The 19,604-nt window shown below is 47.2% G+C and overlaps 7 non-coding genes across 7 annotated transcripts; 2 read left to right on the forward strand and 5 right to left on the reverse strand.

Annotated features, from left to right (window-relative positions):
• Positions 1-362: 362 nt before the first annotated feature.
• On the reverse strand, positions 363-504 carry LOC148642672 (U4 spliceosomal RNA). The gene has a single exon (XR_015929459.1). It is a non-coding gene; the product is annotated as a U4 spliceosomal RNA (small nuclear RNA).
• A 5,742-nt stretch (positions 505-6,246) lies between these two features.
• Positions 6,247-6,328, reverse strand: trnaf-aaa (transfer RNA phenylalanine (anticodon AAA)). Its single transcript has one exon. It is a non-coding gene; the product is annotated as a tRNA-Phe (tRNA).
• Positions 6,329-11,318: 4,990 nt separating this feature from the next.
• On the reverse strand, positions 11,319-11,391 carry trnal-aag (transfer RNA leucine (anticodon AAG)). The gene has a single exon. It is a non-coding gene; the product is annotated as a tRNA-Leu (tRNA).
• Positions 11,392-13,014: 1,623 nt separating this feature from the next.
• Positions 13,015-13,096, forward strand: trnas-gcu (transfer RNA serine (anticodon GCU)). The gene has a single exon. It is a non-coding gene; the product is annotated as a tRNA-Ser (tRNA).
• A 1,345-nt stretch (positions 13,097-14,441) lies between these two features.
• On the forward strand, positions 14,442-14,523 carry trnas-uga (transfer RNA serine (anticodon UGA)). The gene has a single exon. It is a non-coding gene; the product is annotated as a tRNA-Ser (tRNA).
• Positions 14,524-16,787: 2,264 nt separating this feature from the next.
• Positions 16,788-16,904, reverse strand: LOC148642677 (U5 spliceosomal RNA). The gene has a single exon (XR_015929304.1). It is a non-coding gene; the product is annotated as a U5 spliceosomal RNA (small nuclear RNA).
• Positions 16,905-17,295: 391 nt separating this feature from the next.
• LOC148642678 (U5 spliceosomal RNA) lies at positions 17,296-17,412 on the reverse strand. The gene has a single exon (XR_015929374.1). It is a non-coding gene; the product is annotated as a U5 spliceosomal RNA (small nuclear RNA).
• Between the last annotated feature and the right edge of the window lie 2,192 nt (positions 17,413-19,604).

Here is a 19,604-nt window from a genome sequence, read left to right on the forward strand (position 1 = left end):
GTCAAAGGTTTGCTTTGCGAACGCTGCAGGACATCGCACAATCTCTTTTGAACGGGGACAAACGATTTCTTATGGGGCGCAGTAAGTACAGACGTTTAAAATGCTCCACTCATGCCGACGATGCAGCATGAAGAAGCGCAACCTAACGTTTGACAGACAAAAGCCGGGCGCCGCTACGAGCAATATGAAATCAAACTGACAGCACACGGTGTTTCGCGCTGACTCAAAAGTGATCTCGACAAACGCTGTTCTCTGCATAACGCTGAAAGAGCTAAAGAGCGTTTCTGTGGAGACGTAACAAGCTCGTTTCTTTCTACCATGATGTCACCATGACAAAATCTGTCTTTAAACACCTTGCTCAGTCTCTGACGAGACTGTCAAAAATTGCTTTCGCCGATTGTATTGCAAACCGGTGGAAGCGGGGTATTGGGAAAAGTTTTCAACCAGCAATAATCGCGCCTCGACTAAACCTCACAGGCTACGATACTGCCACTGCGCAAAGCTGACGGTTGCCAGGCAACCGCGGGGATCCTATGGAAATCGTTATCGATCGTCTCATGGCATGTCATTGCTGTAACGCTTCATATTTGTCGTCTTCTTCTTCTAGCTTGAGGTTTTGAAGAATTTCATGACAGACAAGGGCTCCGTCGGGAACAAAGGGCGTTGTGAGAAAACCATTGCTTATTTTCAGCAGCAGAAATACAACCCTTTAAATACAAGATGAGAGAACAATGACGAAGGGCATGCCGGGAGGAACTCATGCACTACAGAGGAAAGGGGGCGGGCACGTACAGTTCACATTCAAGCCACAAGTACTCTTCTCGGATGTTGCACAAACAAATCCTAACGTCTTGAAAGCATTGCAGCATGTTTGTGTCCCACTTCCCGTGGCTGCAGGACGACTGACACGAACGGACAAACACAATCTGTGGCGTTTAGCGTGACATAGTCTTGCAGGCATCGTGCTGTCTCACTGCAATACTATAACGCTGGAGGAAACAGTCCATCTGTTCATGAAACTCATTTGAACGTCTAGCTACAGCAACTAACAATATTGTAGCGTTTACAGGTTCTTTACAGAACGAGTGGAGATGCGATTAACAAACAAGCATTAGCTTTATTCATTTACAACCACACTAAACCAAACACAGGATCTACACACACATGAGGAGACTGACGGAACACGTACACATAGTTAGGGTGGTAATTACCTAACAACACACTACACTTTTACAGGACTACACAGGGCACTAGAATCACTAGGACATTATTTACACAGGTAGGGTCAGCCGCTGGTCATCGTGCTGACCCTCAGACTCTCCCCGGGTACCACTCCCAGCATGCCCAGCGGTACTACGAGCGCCTGGGGGCGCTTCCTCCTCACCACCAGGCGAGGGCGTTACACTGCCCCCACCTGAAGCGTCTGGCGTCTCGCCGACGTCGAACACCCCCCCTCAGGCTGTACTTGTATTCGGCCAACTGCTGCGGAACCCTGCGTGAGCGGCCGCAGCGCCGCGGTGACGGCTGGCGATCCACGGACGCCCCACTATCGGCCGGCTCCGGCCCCGGCTGCTCCTCTGGAGCCTCCCCACACGGCTCCTCCTCCCGGGCCCGGTAGGGGGCCAGGCGGTCTCGGTGCAGGACCACCACTCTCCCCCGTGTTCGCAACCGGACACGGTAGCAGACCTCGCCCACCACCCCGAGTACCTCAGCGGGCCCCTCCCACGACGGTGCCAGCTTAGGGCTGAGGCCTTTGCGGCGGCGCGGGTTGTACACCCAAACCGAGTCCCCGGGCTGGAAGGCAGGCCCCCTGCAGCGCAGGTCGTAGTGCCGCTTCTGCCGGACCCCCGCCTGTGTCAGGTGGGTCCGTGCAAAGCTGTGCACCCGCTGCATCCGCTGCCGCAGGTCCCACTCGTAGTCCGGTCCAGCCGGTGGTGCCAACCCGTCTCCGGGCGACAGGCCGAAGACCAGGTCCACCGGTGTTCGCATTTCCCGGCCCAGCATGAGGCCCACACTTTCAATTTTCTTATCGCCTGTCTCCAGAGAGAATGTTGTTAGTGCTGATGACCTTGAATTAGACCTTGTTGACTCTGTAAAACAATCTTCCTCTGTTTAGATTTTCACTCAGATTGATTTTGTTCTCAGATTATTCCTGGCAGGACTGAGTTTCTAGGAAATGAAAAGTGAAAGAAAAAGTACAGAAGATCAGCCCTTGAATATACAACATTGTGCAGTGAGATTGTTAAATGTATTAGCTGCTATCCTGTGCTAGAGCCTGTCATGGTAAGCAGTGGATGACAGGATCTAGCACAGATACTAATGAAACACTGTTAATGAAAGATAAAACACTTGAGTCTTATTTTAGTTTTCCATTTCCCTTTCATTTGTGATGTACTGTACAACAGGCCACAGAACATGCACAAAAACAGATATGCACACATTCACACCAGGCAATGACAGTCTGCCCAGTCAGAATCTGAGCTGAGGTATCAGAAATCTGAATTCCCTGAATTCTGTCATGGATCCACGAGGATCCCCAGGAGAGAGCCTAGTAACATAAATCTTGGAGCAAAAGCAGATGATTAACTTCATAGTTTGTGTGGTTGAGCCAAAGTTGAGCATGAGGATATGTGAGTCACCATTCTTAGAAATGGATCCAACTTCAGACAGGCGTCAAAAGTAAGAGTATACAGTGCTGGGGCAATGACACTTCAATGATCAGAAGGATAACAAGAGTTTTAATGCATTGAAATTGATTTTCTGGTGATGCACACTGTCATGGAACTATTATTTTTTTAAGGATCACTTACTCACGTCAGACAGCTGCCAATTCTCCAGACTGGAAAGATGAACAGTTTATCCCCCTAGGTACCATGTTTCCATATTTCCATATTTCGAAGCATTGGAATAATACATGTCATACAGCAACATAAAAACAGGAAGACAAGTATCACAGCCCCTATAATCGGTGTTAGTAACTTAAAAGAAAAACATTCCCCCTGGCCCAAACAGTGATTCTAACCAGGAGAGAAAAGCCGGTGTATCTTTTATGCCTCTCTCTTTATTCACCTTGTCTTTTAGTTCTTTCAAATGCTGAATAGCGAGCGTAAGATTTCCGTAATCATAGACATTAGCTGGAATATATGTACAACAGGAGTCTCCTACTAAAGCATAGACTCCTCCAGATGCTGCATTTTGAAGGTCCAGCACGAACCTGTTCTGAAGTGCCATTAATCTAACTCCCCTTAATTCTTGTTTGATAGCGTCTAAGCCTTCTAACGTGATATTAATAAAAGAGTACATGTCATAAAAGGTCGCATGGGTGAGGCTGTAGAATGAGGCATTAAAGCACATATATAACAAGATGCATTAAATTTCTTTAACTTTACAGTATGATTTATAAATTTATACCACAAATTACTCATATCCCCCTCATTATCAGTTTCATTCAGCCAGTTTGTATACAAAGAGGCTTCGTGTTTAGATTCTTCCTCTTTTGGGGTGGTGACAGGCTTCTACATAAAAAGGAAAAAGGCTGTGCACATCAGTCCCAAGCAGGTTATCCCCATCTGTCCTTGTGGAGACATCACTCCTGCGCTTTGCTCAGTTCGTTTGTGACCTTTTTACAGTGGGAAGCATGAATCCAGGGCACCATTTCTGTGACCTTCACAGCAGTGGCAGTGGTCAGCAGCACCTGGTACAGCCCCCTCCACCTGAGTGAACACCATTTCTTTTTCCTGAAGTCTTTCACCAGAATCCAGTCTCCTTATTCACTCATTAGTTCTTACAGCACAGGTAAATCCCTGTGGGCTGGAGCCCAGCATAATCCTAGGCTTTTTTGGTCAACATTGGTCAACAGATTGGTCAAAAACTGGGTAATAACTCTTAGAAAAATCTACACATTGTTCCCCTGCCTCAGCTGTGACGTTTTGCAGAACAATTCTAGCTGAAGTTGTAAAATTTCTCTTTGTTCCGTTCCTGCAAAACATCTTATTATGAACAAATAAACCACAATAATCATTTGCATCTAGGGGAATCACTCCCAAGGGTAACCCCCCTTAAAACTATATTGTTCTACCCATCAGGTTCTGCCACTAGATAAGAGAACCTTTCCCATGAAATCATTTTTTGACCTTCATGATCCCTTCAGGGCGTACAATTAGCACAGAAGCAGCAGCTTTAGTCCACATGTTTTTCAAACAGGATATTAACGATATGATCATAACGAATAATACCAGACCCACAAATATGTATTGAACCAGAGACCCTCTCCATGTTCCTAGCACAGACTGTAGCCATGCACCAATGCCCCAATCATCTGGATTGCAGGATTTACGAAGAAAATTATTTTCGCAGTAATTAATTTATTATATTTACTATATTTATTATACACGTGTAAATTAATTACTGCGAAAATAATTTACTTCGTACACTGTGCAGAGAGCCGTATACTCCTAGTTGCGGCACACACGATACATACAGTAAAAAGCCTCAGGCACTGTGTTAGATGTTTTTTTGACGTTATTTATGCGTTTATGAATGTCGTCGATTTTACGGTTGCAATTCGACGTTGATTATACGTCGAGGCGACGTATATATACGTATAGCCGTATTTTCGCCGTGAATATACGTATATTTGACGAATCAATGCCCACTGGGTAAACTCTTGAGCAAACTCTGAACCAGCTCTAAGGAAACTAATCCGATTAGACATTACTTTGACTCATCTTTTTACGCTCAGTGCTGGATTGCTCAAACTCCAGCTAGGGTTAGGGTTAGCATTCCCACGCTACTTAGACACTTTGTTTACGCTCAGTGCTGGATTTTGGGAACTTCAGGACAAGTGGGAATTTTCTCCTATCTGTCAATTCTGTTTTGTTTTGGAGACTCTTGGCTGCCTATGTTGTACAGTGCAGCGTGAAGGAAACATTTTCCAAAACTGTGTCAGCTCAAAAGTTGAAAGAAAACCTCTCCAGCTGCTTTAACTCTCTTCATTTTTGTCATTTAATGTGACACTCGATGTATAACTGGAGCCTCACATATGCAAATGGTGAGGCTCCAGTTCGACACCACTTTACAGTATCTGAGAAAAGCACGGCAGACTGTGCCATGACCGGCAGATAACTTCTGCTTATTTTTACCATATTAAACATTGGAAATCCAACCACTTGCATTTGTGACACTTGATTTTGGCTCCACCTAAGACACTCTTAAATCTTCAAACACTTTTCTCTTCTCCCGCAACACTCTTGTCTGTCGGCACTATGTGGCAGCGTTGCATGACAACCCATCTCACCACGGAAAGGAACCTAACAGCTTTGGTAAGAGAGGAGAAAAGAACCTAGCCCGTACAGGGATCGAACCCGTGACCTTGGCGTTATTAGCACCACGCTCTAACCACCTGAGCTAACCAGCCTCACGACGGTGGTCCTCTCTGTGCTGCAAAAAATCGAACTCAGGGAATTTCTTTTGCCCTCCTTTGAATAGAAAGCCGTGAAATTCAGTGTACGGGCTTTCTCATGCAGTTTCATGGTTCTTGTAACCCAAATCCTACACTGGCCTGAAGTGTCCCCCCATTTCACAGCATTTTTCAGCTGATTTAAAATGTACCTAAAGGAGAAGCATTATTGAAGACCATCAATTACCAAGAGCTTTTGGTGGTCATTTTTAATGACCACAGAGCACTATGACCTCGGTTTTACATCTCATCCGAAAGACAGCGCCCTTTTACAACACAGCGTCTCCGTCACTATGCTGGGGCATTGGGACCCGCACAGACCTCAGGGTGAGCGCCCCCCCCGCCGGCACCATTAACACCGCTTCCAGCTGGAAGCTTTGTTTTTCCCTGTAGCTTACCCATATCCGGGTACTGACCTGGCTCACACCTGCTTAGCTTCAGTGGGTTTTCAGTTGCGAGTTGCAAAGGGATGCAAGTGATGGAGCTGCTCGCTGCAAAAGCCACTGCATTGGCCGGGAATCAAACCCAAGCCTCCCGCATGGCAGGCGAGAATTCTACCACTGAACCACCAATGCTCAGTGTCTGGGCCTTCAAAAAAGACGCTTTTTTGGTGCTCTGTGCAAAAAGCGTTGACATCTGCTTCCAGCTGCAAAACGCCTTTCGCGGACGCTGAAGAATTTATTTCCAAGGCAGCGGGTACAAGCGATTGGGCGTTTTAAAACCACCAGGAACAGCAAAGAGGCGCGCTTCTTTGCTTGCGCTGGAACACACCAACTGGAGGCGGACAACGTAGTCGGCAGGATTCGAACCTGCGCGGGGAGACCCCAATGGATTTTTAGTCCATCGCCTTAACCACTCGGCCACGACTACAGCAAGCCCCGCTGCCGCTGCGTTCTTGCTACAATCTTACCTGGATTGCGAGGCGCCGGCGAAAGCCTATTTCAAAGTCGTTCTCCGTTTCAAAAAAACATTTCCAAAATACAAGCCTTGCAGACAGACACGCCTCAGAGGACTTAAGGGTGGCTTCATGTCGGAATGATAAAGTCTCCCCGTCCGGACATGAAAATGCCACTTTGTTACACACAAAAAAAGAATCAACAACAGAGAAATGCCCACAAGCATTTGAAAAGCTGCACCAAGTCGCACTTGAAATAGCTCTTACATTAGTGGTAGACGCAGGAATCGCCTTTTTATTTACGCTCTTACCAACGCGATGGAAAGCAAAACAAAGCAAAGCAGAGCAAAACAAAACGAACAAACGAAAACCCTCACGTCCCGCTCTTGCATATAACGCCGTTACGTGCCCAAGCGGTATTGTACGTCATCCTAGCACTGCACGCCGGGGCGTATGGTATATGGGAACGAGCACACGCCACGAATCGTCTCGAATCACTCCCTACAGCTGTAAGGCGCCTTGAAGCGTGCACCCCCAACATTCTTCCTTGCGCATCTGTGAAAGGTAAACTCTTGAGCAAACTCTGAACCAGCTCTAAAGAAACTAATCCGATTAGATGTTACTTTGACTCATCATTTAAGGGACCCTTGTTAATTGGAGAAATCAATGATTTCGAATGAATTCTGTATGCGTTAAAAGACAGCTATACACAGAAAACATGCAGGACACTGCTCATGATGTTTCCCGAGCCGAAACACAGTGCGTTTTTCCAAGCCATCTGACCAAGCCTACCCACTGAAAACTGCAGGAGATCGTGTAAAGACGTTCAAGTTTGTAACTACTGCACGCACAGGAAGCAGAATAAATTCCTCTATTCAAACTGTCAAAGGTTTGCTTTGCGAACGCTGCAGGACATCGCACAATCTCTTTTGAACAGGGACAAACGATTTCTTATGGGGTGCAGTAAGTACAGACGTTTAAAAAGCTCCACTCATGCCAATGATGCAGCATGAAGAAGCGCAACCTAAAGTTTGCATTCCTAGCACTGTTGCAACCTAGCACTGTTGCATTCCCCGCATCAGTAGCTAAGAGAATATAATTTACGACTCTTGTTAATGCAGTTTCAGAAACCAGACTGAAATTTCTCAAGTATATTATTTGAATCCATTTGATGTTGGGCAACAACTATTCTTTCAAGACATTTAGATTGAAATGGGACCTTTGAGACAGGCCTGTAGTTGTTAAGAACTTGTGGATCCAAATTTGACTTCTTAAGGAGCGGTCTAAGAACCACTACCTTAAATTGATCATGTACGACGCCTGACGCAAGCGATGCATTCATCATACTAATTATAGGTCCTGCCAGTCCTTCGAGGGAATCTTTGACTAGCTGAGTGGGGATGGGATCTAGCAAACAGGTGGTTGACTTTGTCTTACGTCTGTGTTCATGAGTCCACCATAAGAAGAAATCTGAACAGGAGCGGTGATCATGTGAGGTCACCATGGAGGAAACCACTGCTCTCCCCCCCAAAAAAACCACCACTGCCCCTCTCAAGTTTGCTAAAGACCACATGGATGTTCCACAACTCCTGGAACAATGTTCTGTGGACAGACGTGACAAAAGTTGAACTTGTTGGTAAATGTGCACAGCGTTATGTTTGGAGATAACAAAACACCGCATACCAACTCCAAAACCTCATCCCACCTGGGAAGCATGGCGGAGGCTGTACGGCTTGCAATCATCGAGGGACCGATGAATTCCGAGATGTATCAGGAAATTCTACAGCAGAATGTCAGGGTGTCTGCCTGTGATCTAAAACTCAAAAGACGCTGGGTCTTGCAACATGACAAAAACAAAGGAGTACATCAACAACAGAGTGGCTGAAACAGAAGAAATTCCGTATTTTGGGATGGCCAAGTAAGAGTCCTGACCCCAATCCCATTGAAGTGCTGTGGCGTGATCTGAAGCAGGCCATTCAGCGCAAGACATCCCAAAAATATACATGAACTGAAACAGTTTTTCATAGAGGAATAGGCCAAAATACCTCCTAACCGCTGCTCAGGTCTGACAAGCCGCTACAGAAAGTGGGGGTTGAGGTTTTTGTCATAAAGGAGGTTCCACTAGCTCCTTAATATAAGGGTTCACGTACTTTTTCCATCAATGACCTTGATTGTTTAAACCATTTGGTCAATAAAGAAACAGCAATGTCAAATGTTGGGCGTGTGTTGTTTGTTAAATCAGACTCTCTTTATTAATTATTATGACTTAGGTAAAGACAAGATCACATGTTAGGAGCCATTCATGCAGAAATCCACATCATTCCGAAGGGCTGTTTACAAAAGTTTTTCTCCCAGCTGTATGTGAGAGAAAAGCAGAGACGCTCACTGAGTAAGGTGGGGTTGCAGCTTTGCAAATCACAAGGACATTTGTACGCTCAAAATGGGACAGGAGCACCCCAGATGGGACTCGAACCCACAATCCCAGGCTTAGGAGGCCAGTGCCTTATCCATTAGGCCACTGGGACACACTGGGTTGGGTCGATCACGCTGATGAAGAGCCAGTTTTTTTTTCCTTTGCTTTTTCAAAGGGATCCCCAAAATTAGGGAAGTTAGGCAGCAGAAGGTTTACTGTGACCTGAGAAGGACCAGCATCCAATCATGGTGGTACACACACACACGCTCTCACTCATATGAGCTACATGGCTACCAAGATGATCTCAGGTGCGCCGAGCTGGTACGGAACATATTGAACTGATCGACGGCGAATTGTCTCTCAGACAGGCTTTTCACCTCTAAGCTCCCTGACTGACAGTGATCAGCTAGGTAGTAAAACAGTCAGCTGCTTCTAAGCCTTAAACAGCTGCATCTCGGCGCTTCCACGGCGAGATGATTTGAAAGCCGAACATCGCCCATTGGGAACACCTTACTATCACTAGTTTAAGAGACTCTTAAGGTCTTGCAGAGGTGCCTGTCTAATAGCATGCGCTTTGCAAGCTATAGGTGTTTAGGCTGAGGCAGAATGCCTGTTAACAAAATGTTTTTCTAAAGGGGCCTCGCACTCTTTTCCAAGCAATGGTCACCATCCCCACCGAGTGTCACAATGTAGTCATGTCCTAGGACATCACCTGTTAGTCTCCATTTGTCTGCCACCAACACTTTAGGTTACGGGGTCACAACCGCACCCCGGAGACCAGAGGAGCCGTTGGCGTTCTGGCGGCGCAGATTGGGCTGAAGGTGGGGCGCTTGAATCTCGCTGTTGGAGGCCGTCTGAAACTGACCCAAGCCTTTCCCTTGAATTAAATGTAAATAAGAAATGAACCCCAGATGCACATGGAATCAATCACGTGTTTCCTTTGAGCCGTTTCAGAGACTGCTCCAGAGTTTACCTTGCACAGATGCGCAAAGATTAATGATGGGGGTGCACGCTTCCAGGCGTCTTACAACTGTAGGGACTGATTAGAGACAATTCGTAGCGTGTACTCATTTCTCTCTATTCCCCGTGTTGCAGTGGTAGGATGACTTAAATTCCTGCTTCGACACGTAACGGGATTATAATCACGTGCAGGAGCTGAGGGCTTTAGTTTTGTTTCGTTTTCCATGGCGTTCGTAAGCGCGCAAATCAAAGGGAAGTCCTGCGTCTAACACGAACGTAAATGCTTTTGAAAGTGCAGTGTGGTGCAGCTTGTAATATCCTTGTCCACATTTGTGGTTTGTTGATGTTTGTTCTGTCTGCCAAAGTTGCATTTTGACATCCGGACGGGGGGACTTTATCATTTGAACGTGAAGCCAGCCTTAAACCCTCTGAGGCGTGTCTGTCTGCCGGCACGTATCTTGTGAAAGGTATTTTTTTTTAACGGAGAGCAACTTTAAAAAGGTATCCGCAGCCACCTCGCAGTCCGTGTTTGATTATAGGAGGAATGCGGCGGCAGCGAGCTCACATTTGTCGTGCTCGAGTGGTTAAGGCGATGGGCTCAAAATGCGTTGGGGCTTCCCCGCGCAGGTTCGAAACCTGCCGACTCCGGCGTCTGCCGCACGTCGCCTTGTGCCTGCGCGGCAGAGGCGAAGTGCCGCTTCTCCTTTCCTGGTACTATAACAACGCGAAATCGCTTGGACCCGCTGCCGTGGAAATCAATTCTTCAGATAACCACACATTTTGCGTTCGCTCCTCTGGTGCTCTACTTATGCCTTTGAAAACCTAATGAATAAAGCTGAAAGAACCGACACGATATGTAGGTGCTCGTAAAGCACGCAGTAAAGAACTGTTAACAGCAAGGGTTTCAGTGGGTTAACTGAGGAGAAGGCGTGATCGCTAATTGTTGACTTTTTATTTGGTGTTAGAAACACTCTTACTGTGCATGACGTGCAACAAATGTAGCCACAGAAATTGCATCACGCTTTCATGTATGCTATTGCAGACACCAACGTTGCCTAGATAGAAAACCGAAATAGCCGTGGGTTTGCTTGCTGGTCTGAAGGATTTCTCTTCGAATCTCTATCATTTGTCAATGGAAGTAAAAGGCGCTGCAATCTGAAACGTTCAGAATCAAACCCGCAGGTGTTGTTCGACTTTTTTTTCTTGACTAATTACAACTGAGTGTCGCATGAGCAGTTACATAAACTTGTCTGGTATATTTGAACACAAATGCCGTTCTTCAATTAAAACTAACAGTACATTGTCAGGGACATTCAGTTCTATACAAACAAGAGAATATTTCTACCGTTCATGTGGACTACGTGTTGACTTACTGATCGGAATAATTGAAAGGTTCGGGCTCATAGCCGATGCAGTGCGTGCTAATTAGAACAGCAACGCTGAGCTCTCAGCACCGTACTGAGCCCAGGTGTTTTTCTAAAGCTGTCAGGTGCAGTTCATTTACATGAAGGAAATCTCTTACTGGGTACGATTACAATGCAGTAAGTAGCACAGACTACTTAGGGAGCAGCCCGATGCGCTTAAAAACGACCCGAGCCAGGCAGGAGTCGAACCTGCAATCTCCTGATCCTTAGTCAGACGCGTTATCCATTGCGCCACTGGCCCTGGTGTAACACTGCAGGACTGTAACCCAGTGAGATCAGCACTGCAACTAGTAAAATATTACCCCCGGTCCATTCTTTTCCAAAAGTGAGAAACACCTGTTTTCTACATTTTGTCTGTTTTAAAACCATATCTCTTTAAACCAAACCAAGAGTTTGTCTTTTGCACTGATATTCTGATTCATTTCGATTTCAAAGAAAAAAAAACATTATCTTCCAAAGCATCATAAAATTGTCCATTCTTCCAGACTCTACTTCTCTCTTGTAGTAGTACAGCAGACCTTTCCAGGTGAGCAGATCACAGAGTCCGAAATATGCTTCCTCCATCAAGCAAAGTACCTGAACATGACTCTGTCTTCAAAAAAGCGCCCCTGTAATAAAGAAATTAAATCCAAAATCAAGAGGGCAGTTGCCTACTGAAGTTCAAGAAGTCATCAATTTTAACCTAGCAACACATTAAAGGCTGCATCTATACAAGTACGATTCTAGAAATGCTCACCAGATTACGTTTTAAGAAGGAACTGCGCCTCAGGTTCCGCCGAGATCTTAACTTGGATGGCAGGATTCAGAGTCCGGAGTGCGGACTGATGGCGCACGGAGGGTCCACATACTGTGGATCCCTCAGTTTTCTTCCGCGTGTTTAAACCGCCAGCGTGTGACTCCCCTGTCCCCGTGACCTCATTGCTCTGCTCTCGCCTCTGTGCAGCTTAGCCCGACTCATGGTAAAGTGGAAAAAAATATGCCCTCAACATGGGATTTACTCTGGATCGAGGATAGATGTCACCTTTTTATCGTTGAACAGGATGTATGTGATGTGGCGACTAGGTTCAATTTTGTATCCTTTTAAAAGATTAAGGACTGGGGTGAGCGTGATTTACCACCCTTTCAGCTAAGAACCCGACATGAGCACCGTTTAAGCTGCATAGACTCGGTCGTTTAACTCTTCTCCATTAGCAGGGTTAAGGTTAAAGAAAAAAAACATTGCTGACTTCTTTTTTTTTGCCAGCCGCTAGCGCTGATTAGCAATGTTTGTATTTCATGTTTTGCAAGTTGCATCCATTTTAAGAAAAACAAGTCGCGTTAAAGACAGGAAATGAATACTTGCATTTAATTCAGTCTAGCCGTAGGCGGTTGTCTGTAAGGACCAGTTCTGTTCAAGAAGACAGAACAAAGAAGGCACCACTGGGATTCGGACTCAGGATTTCCTGTTTAAGAGACAAGCGCTTTAACCAACTAAGCCACGGCGCCCCAGGATGGTTGTCCTTTTGCAGCCACTTGGACACACCACTCAGACACATCTGCATTCGGTGTGTGCTCCGCCTGCTCGCTGAGCAAGTTGCCACCTTTACATACAATAGTAACATCGACACCAAGAGAAAGGATGACAAATGGCTTTTATCTGGAACTTTTCATGTCCAAGGAGCTCAATGTGCTTTCTGTGTACAACAGGGCCACTGAACTCCACACTGGCCACTGAACCACAGCAGTGGCGTGCTGGCTTGACATCTCCCAAGGAAAATGTTGAAATCGCATGTGGAACAGGAAAATGACCCTCGAGTACGAGGGAAAAAAAAGAAAAAGATCATCTGGAGCGCGCCAACCCATGTCTGGACAGCCCAGTTTTGTCGACGAGGTGGCCGAGTGGTTAAGGCGATGGACTGCTAATCCATTGTGCTCTGCACGCATGGGTTCAAATCCCATCCTCGTCGCTCTCTACGTTTGACGTTGGCCCTCCTTTTGTTTGCTCCAGTACTAGAGCCTTACATTTTCTAGCGGTGGCTGAACATGGTATAGTAGGCTAACGTCGGTATCGAGCAGTGGCAGTAACAGTATTTACGTGCCGCTGCTGCCAAGTGGCTCTGGGTTGAGACCGCGTTTTCACTTACTTGCAGCACAAACGGAGAAAGCGATTTTTGACAGTCTCTCGAGAGACTGCGCTAGGTGTTTAGGGATAGACTTTGTCAGTTCCCAATGGGATGATGGCCTCTCAAATAGTTTGTGATTCCTCTAGACGTTTATACAGTAGAAGCCTGCTTCGTGGCTTAAATCCAAGCTAAGGAAACGAGTTTGAGGTCTGATGCAGAACTGCGAATTCAATGAAGGGGAACACTACAGTACATTGCACTGTATGTGTGAGGAAAGCTGCCCCCTTCTGTTCCTTGTCGACCGAACAGAGGACTGTAAAGGACACCGCCAAGAAACTTTAGGATGCTGGTTGGAATCCAGCTCCAAAGAAGCCCCTTTGGGTGTTATGTCATCAAAAAGTAAGAACAGAGAATCTCCCTTTGATCAAAAGCGCAACAGAACTGTTTTCCGTGGAGCAGGTTTCAGACCCGTAGACCTGTTTTATTTGTAGGGCAGGGCGCATTCCCAAACGCGAATCTCCTGTTTTAGAAATGCTTTGGGTGGCGTGAAGTGAAAATAAGAAGTGGGCTCCAGATGCACATGGAAGCAATCAAGTGTTTCATCCGAGCTGTTTCAAAGACTGCTCAACAGCTTTCCTTTTACAGAGGCCCAACGATTAATGATGGGGGTGCACCCTTCAATGTGCCTTACGACTCTAGGGAGTGATTGAGACGATTCGTAGCGTGTGTTCATTTCCCTCTATTCCCCATGTTGCAGTGGTAAGATGACGTAAATTCCTGCTTCGACACGTAATGGCATTATAATCAAGTGCAGGAGCTGAGGGCTTTTGTTTTGTTTCATTTTCTATGGCGTTCGTAAGCGCGCAAAACAAAGACAATTCCTGCATCTAACACGAATGTAAATGCTTTTGAAAGTGCAGTGTGGTGCAGCTTGTTAAATCCTTGTCCACATTTGTGGTTTGTTGATGTTTTTTCTGTCTGCCAAAGTTGCATTTTGACATCCGGACGGGGAGACTTTATCATTTGAACGTGAAGCCAGCCTTAAACCCTCTGAGGCGTGTCTGTCTGCCGGCATGTATCTTGTGAAAGGTATTTTTTTTTTAACGGAGAGCGACTTTAAAAAAGTTTCCGCAGCCACCTCGCACTCCGTGTTAGATTATAGGAGGAATGCGGCGGAGGCGAACTCGCTGTAGTCGTGGCCGAGTAGTTAAGGCGATGGACTTGAAGTCCATTGGGGACTCCCCGTTCAGGTTCGAATCCTGCCGACTATGGCGTCTGCCGCACGTCACCTTGTGCCTGTGCGGCAAAGGCGAAGTGCCGCTTCTCCTTTCCTGGTACTATAAAAATGCTACATCGCTTGGTCCTGCTTCCATGGAAAGCTGTTCCTCAGGTAATTCTACTCTCTTACCAAAGCTGTTAGGTTCCTTTCCGTGGTGAGATGGGTTGTCATGCAACGCTGCCACATAGTGCCGACAGACAAGTGTGTTGCGGGAGAAGAGAAAAGTGTTTGAAGATTTAAGAGAGTCTTAGGTGGAGCCAAAATCAAGTGTCACAAATGCAAGTGGGAGGATTTCCAATGTTTAATATGGTCAAAATAAGCGGAAGTTACCAGCTGGTCCGGCACAGTCTGCCATGCTTTTGTCATATACTGTGAAGTGGTGTCGAACTGGGTGTCGAACTGGAGCCTCACCATTTGCATATGTGAGGCTCCAGTTATACATCGAGTGTCACATTAAATGACAAAAATGAAGAGACTTAAAGCAGCTGGAGAGGTTTTCTTACAACTTTTGAGCTGACACAGTTTTGGAAAATGTTTCCTTCACGCTGCACTGAACAACATAGGCAGCCAAGAGTCTCCAAAACAAAACAGAATGGACAGATAGGAGAAAATTCCCACTCGTCCTGAAGTTCCCAAAATCCAGCACTGAGCGTAAACAAAGTGTCTAAGTAGCGTGGGAATGCTAACCCTAACCCTAGCTGGAATTTGAGCAATCCGGCACTGAGCGTAAGAAGATGAGTCAAAGTAACGTCTAATCGGATTAGTTTCCTTAGAGCTGGTTCAGAGTTTGCTCAAGAGTTTACCTTTCACAGATGCGCAAAGAAGAACGTTGGGGGTGCACGCTTCAAGGCGCCTTACAGCTGTAGGGAGTGATTCGAGACGATTCGTGGCGTGTGCTCGTTCCCATATACCGTACGACCCGGGATGCAGTGCTAGGTTGACGTACAATACTGCTTGGGCACGTAATGGCGTTATATGCAAGTGCAGGACGTGAGGGTTTTCGTTTGTTTGTTTTGTTTTTCTCTGCTTTGCTTTGTTTTGCTTTCCATCGCGTTGGTAAGAGCGTAAATAAAAAGGCGATTCCTGCGTCTACCACTAATGTAAGAGCTATTTCAAGTGCGACGTGGTGCGGCTTTTCAAATGCTTGTGGGCATTTCTCTGTTGTTGATTCTTTTTTTGTGTGTAACAAAGTGGCATTTTCATGTCCGGACGGGGAGACTTTATCATTCCGACATGAATCCACCCTTAAGTCCTCTGAGGCGTGTCTGTCTGCAAGGCTTGTATTTTGGAAATGTTTTTTTGAAACGGAGAACGACTTTGATAGGCTTCCGCCGGCGCCTCGCAATCCAGGTAAGATTGTAGCAAGAACGCAGCGGCGGTGGGGCTTGCTATAGTCATGGCCGAGTGGTTAAGGCGATGGACTAGAAATCCATTGGGGTCTCCCCGCGCAGGTTCCTATCCTGCCGACTATGTTGTCCGCCTCCAGTCGGTGTGTTTCGGCACAAGCAAAGAAGCGCGCCTCTTTGCTGTTCCTGGTGGTTTTAAAACGCCCAATCGCTTGTACCCGCTGCCTTGGAAATAAGTTCTTCAGTGTCCGCGAATGGCATTTTGCAGCTGGAAGCAGATGTCGATGCGTTTTGCACAGAGCACCAAAAAAGCGTCTTTTTTGAAGGCCCAGGCACTGAGCATTGGTGGTTCAGTGGTAGAATTCTCGCCTGCCACGCAGGAGGCTTGGGTTCGATTCCTGGCCAATGCAGTGGCTTTTGCAGCGAGCGGCTCCATCACTTGCATCCCCTTGCAACTCCCAACTGAAAACCCACTGAAGCTAAGCAGGTGTGAGCCAGGTCAGGACCCGGGTGAGGGTGAGCTACAAGGAAAAACAAAGCTTCCAGCTGGAAGCGGTGTTAATGGTACCGGCGGGGGGGCGCTTACCCTGAGGTCTGTGCGGGTCCCAATGCCCCAGTATAGTGACGGAGATGCTGTGTTGTAAAAGGGCGCTGTCTTTTGGATGAGATGTAAAAACGAGGTCACAGCGCTCTGTGGTCATTCAAAATGACCACCAAAACCTTTGACAAAAGCTCTTGGTAATTGATGGTCTTCAATAATGCTTATCCTTTAGATACATTTTAAATCAGCTGAAAAATGCTGTTTTGCATTCATGTGTTTAAGTAGCCTGTGCTACTTACTGCATTGTAAGAGCGATTGTGAGCGGTTTTGTTTTCTCTCTTTGACCAGCCCAGCGACCAGCCCAGCTGCGCCCCACCCGAAGGCAGGGAAGCACAAAAATTGTATGGAACTCATTCATGCGCCTCTCCATGGAAATCTTTAGTAAAAGGCAAAAGATTTGTACGAGATGAAGAGAAACCAGAGTGCGTGGCTGCACAGCTGCAGGAGCCCAGGCCGCCTTCAAGGCCTCTGCCCTGCCGGTCGTGGTTGGCAATACACCTGGCCTTACAAACGAGCCAGTGGGGCCCGTTCAGCTCCGGGCTCATCGCCTGCGGCTCTCAGCTTGCGGCCGTGCCCAATCCGTGCGATAAGTCGGAAAACACCCAGCCACACTGTGCCGGAAACGACGCACTCTGGGAAGCCGCTATGCTAAGCGAGGTCCCAAGAACCCCTGCGGCCGGACACTTCCCGCCCCCCAAAGAAAAGAGCGCCAATCAGACAGCCGGAGACCGAGGACTCGCGTAGCAGACGGCCACAATCGCCATAACAAGAGTGATTGCGAACGTTTTTGTTTTCTCTCTTTGACCAGCCCAGCTGCGCCCCACCCGAAAGCAGAGAAGCACAAATATTGCATAGAACTCATTCATGCTTCTCTCCGCGGGAATCTTTAGTAAAAGGCGAAAGATTTGTACAAAATGAAAAGAAACCAGAGAGCGTGGCTGCACAGCTACAGGAGCCCAGGCCGCCTTCAAAGCCTCTGCGCTGCCGGTCGTGGTTTGCAATGCACCTGGCCTTACAAACGAGCCAGTGGGGCCCGTTCAGCTCCGGGCTCATCGCCTGCGGCTCACGGCTTACCGGTGTCTTCCCCGGGCCAGAGGAATTCAGAAACTCACGTTTACTCCATCATCTCGGGCGATTCTCGCAGGGAGCAGAGATTTCCCAATCGGTCAGAGAGAGTCGGGACTTTTAAATAAAAGAGGAGTCCTTACCTCTTAGTTATGTGCGCGCTGACCGTCTCTCCTGCCGATGGGAAGTTCTGCGCCTTCTGGAGCATCCGCCGACTACGCCAAATTTGTTGTAACAGAAGAAATAAGGTTCTTGATCCCGAGATGAAGTAAAACAGATGAGTTTATTGCATGCAAGGAACAATAAAGCCGAAGTCTTGTTTCCCGCAAGAAACAACAAAACCGAAGTATTGTTCCCCGTACTGTTACAAACCTTTGGGTTATATAGTGTTTTCTTCTCCGTTTCTGACGTCACTCGGTCTGATGGTAAAGAGGGGGGTTCATGGTATTTGGCCAGTTTACGATGTTCTGGACAAATGGTCAGTTTAACATTACACCCAGGGGGGTTCCTAGCTTGCATCTGCAATCCTTATCAGTTAACCCCCCTTTCCTGCCATAAACCCCAGTTTGTGACTTGAAAGTCTAAACCCCCTACAGAAAGGATTAAATTCAAACCCCCATCTCCACATCTTTCTTCAGTATCTTAATAAAGTGAAGGAGCTGCCCCTTCGCCAAGGCGGTGTGGGGCAGAATGGACAACATAATGCAACTCCTGGAAACGAATGCGGTGCTCAGCTACCAGTACATTCTGCTGGGGCTGGCACCTACCGGACTGGACAGGGGGACGCAGTTCCTGATGTGGCTGCTGCTGTCCCTCACAAAGAAAGGCCTGTGGGACGCGAGAAACAATCTCATCCGGCACAACAACAAGTGGGGAGCGAGGGAGCTGGAAGAGAGGATCCTGGCGGACCTCAGGAGGAGGATGAAGCACGACGTTGCTAAATGGGGTTTCCCCACGGCAAAGGAGCACTGGAAAGGCCTATGGACCCTGTACAGGGATTAATGGTTTACAGCAAGCGGTAGGGTTTGGAGGGACTCTCATAATAGCGCAAATCCGCCCACCCTTGCAAGGATTGGTAACGGACAATCACCGCCGTTCCGCCGATGTTTTAATTTTGTGGAGTGTTATCGTGTGAGATGTTTCCCTTTGAGATGTGTTTTTTTTCGGAATAAAGTATATTTTATAAGAAAAAAAAAAGATTGTACCATAAAGATTTCCATGGAGAGGACTATGGTTTCCTGCAGGACTATGCCGGTAGGAGGACCAGGTTCCACAACTTCAAGGGGCTGTGTCGAGGCGATCCACAGTACTGTCAGGACCAGCCGTGGCAGTTTTAGGATTCCCATTCTGGAACATAGATGAGGCACATGGTACAGTTCCACTATAATTTTGAATATATTTTCCTAGCAGGACCTACAGTACAGTACCTAACTACCTGCAGCTACAAAGGGGCACCCCCCTCTTTGATCGGGTTTGGACGTTTAACCCTATTCTGTGTTCTCCGGCGCCATTTGAGGTGGGCGATACAACCGGGGGTGGTTGCGATGCACCCACTTGTAGACCAGAGATTGCCTTCCCTTCTCAATCTGAATTCGATAAGCTACCGGTGATACCTTATCGACAATCTCGTGGGGTCCTGTCCAACTGGGTAAGAACTTCCGGGCCACCCCTGTGGGTTTGGCAAATTGGAAGTACAGGACCTTGTCTCCTACTTGGAGTTCCTGGTTAACTGCCTTTCGGTCATAGTATACTTTCCTACCCTCTGCACTACTTCCCAGATTGTTCTGGGCAAAAGCAAAGGTTGCCTGCAGATGTGCTCGCAGGTCTGACACATACTGATGGGCCGTAGCAGCCCCCGTCGTGCTCAGGTCCTCCACCCCATAAAGACAGTGTAGGGGAAGAGTCATCTTCCGACCTGTCATCATCTCAAAAGGTGGGACCCCCGTAGAGCAATGGGGCGTACCTCGGATGGCCATCAGAACCAGGAGCAGCTTAATGTCTCAGTCCCTACTGCTGTTGGAGACAAACTTTTTGAGCATACTAACCACCGTTCGGTTTGCC

This window comes from Lepisosteus platostomus, chromosome 22 (genome assembly GCF_059453375.1).
Source record: "Lepisosteus platostomus isolate fLepPlt1 chromosome 22, fLepPlt1.hap1, whole genome shotgun sequence".
Lineage (NCBI taxonomy): Eukaryota > Metazoa > Chordata > Actinopteri > Semionotiformes > Lepisosteidae > Lepisosteus > Lepisosteus platostomus.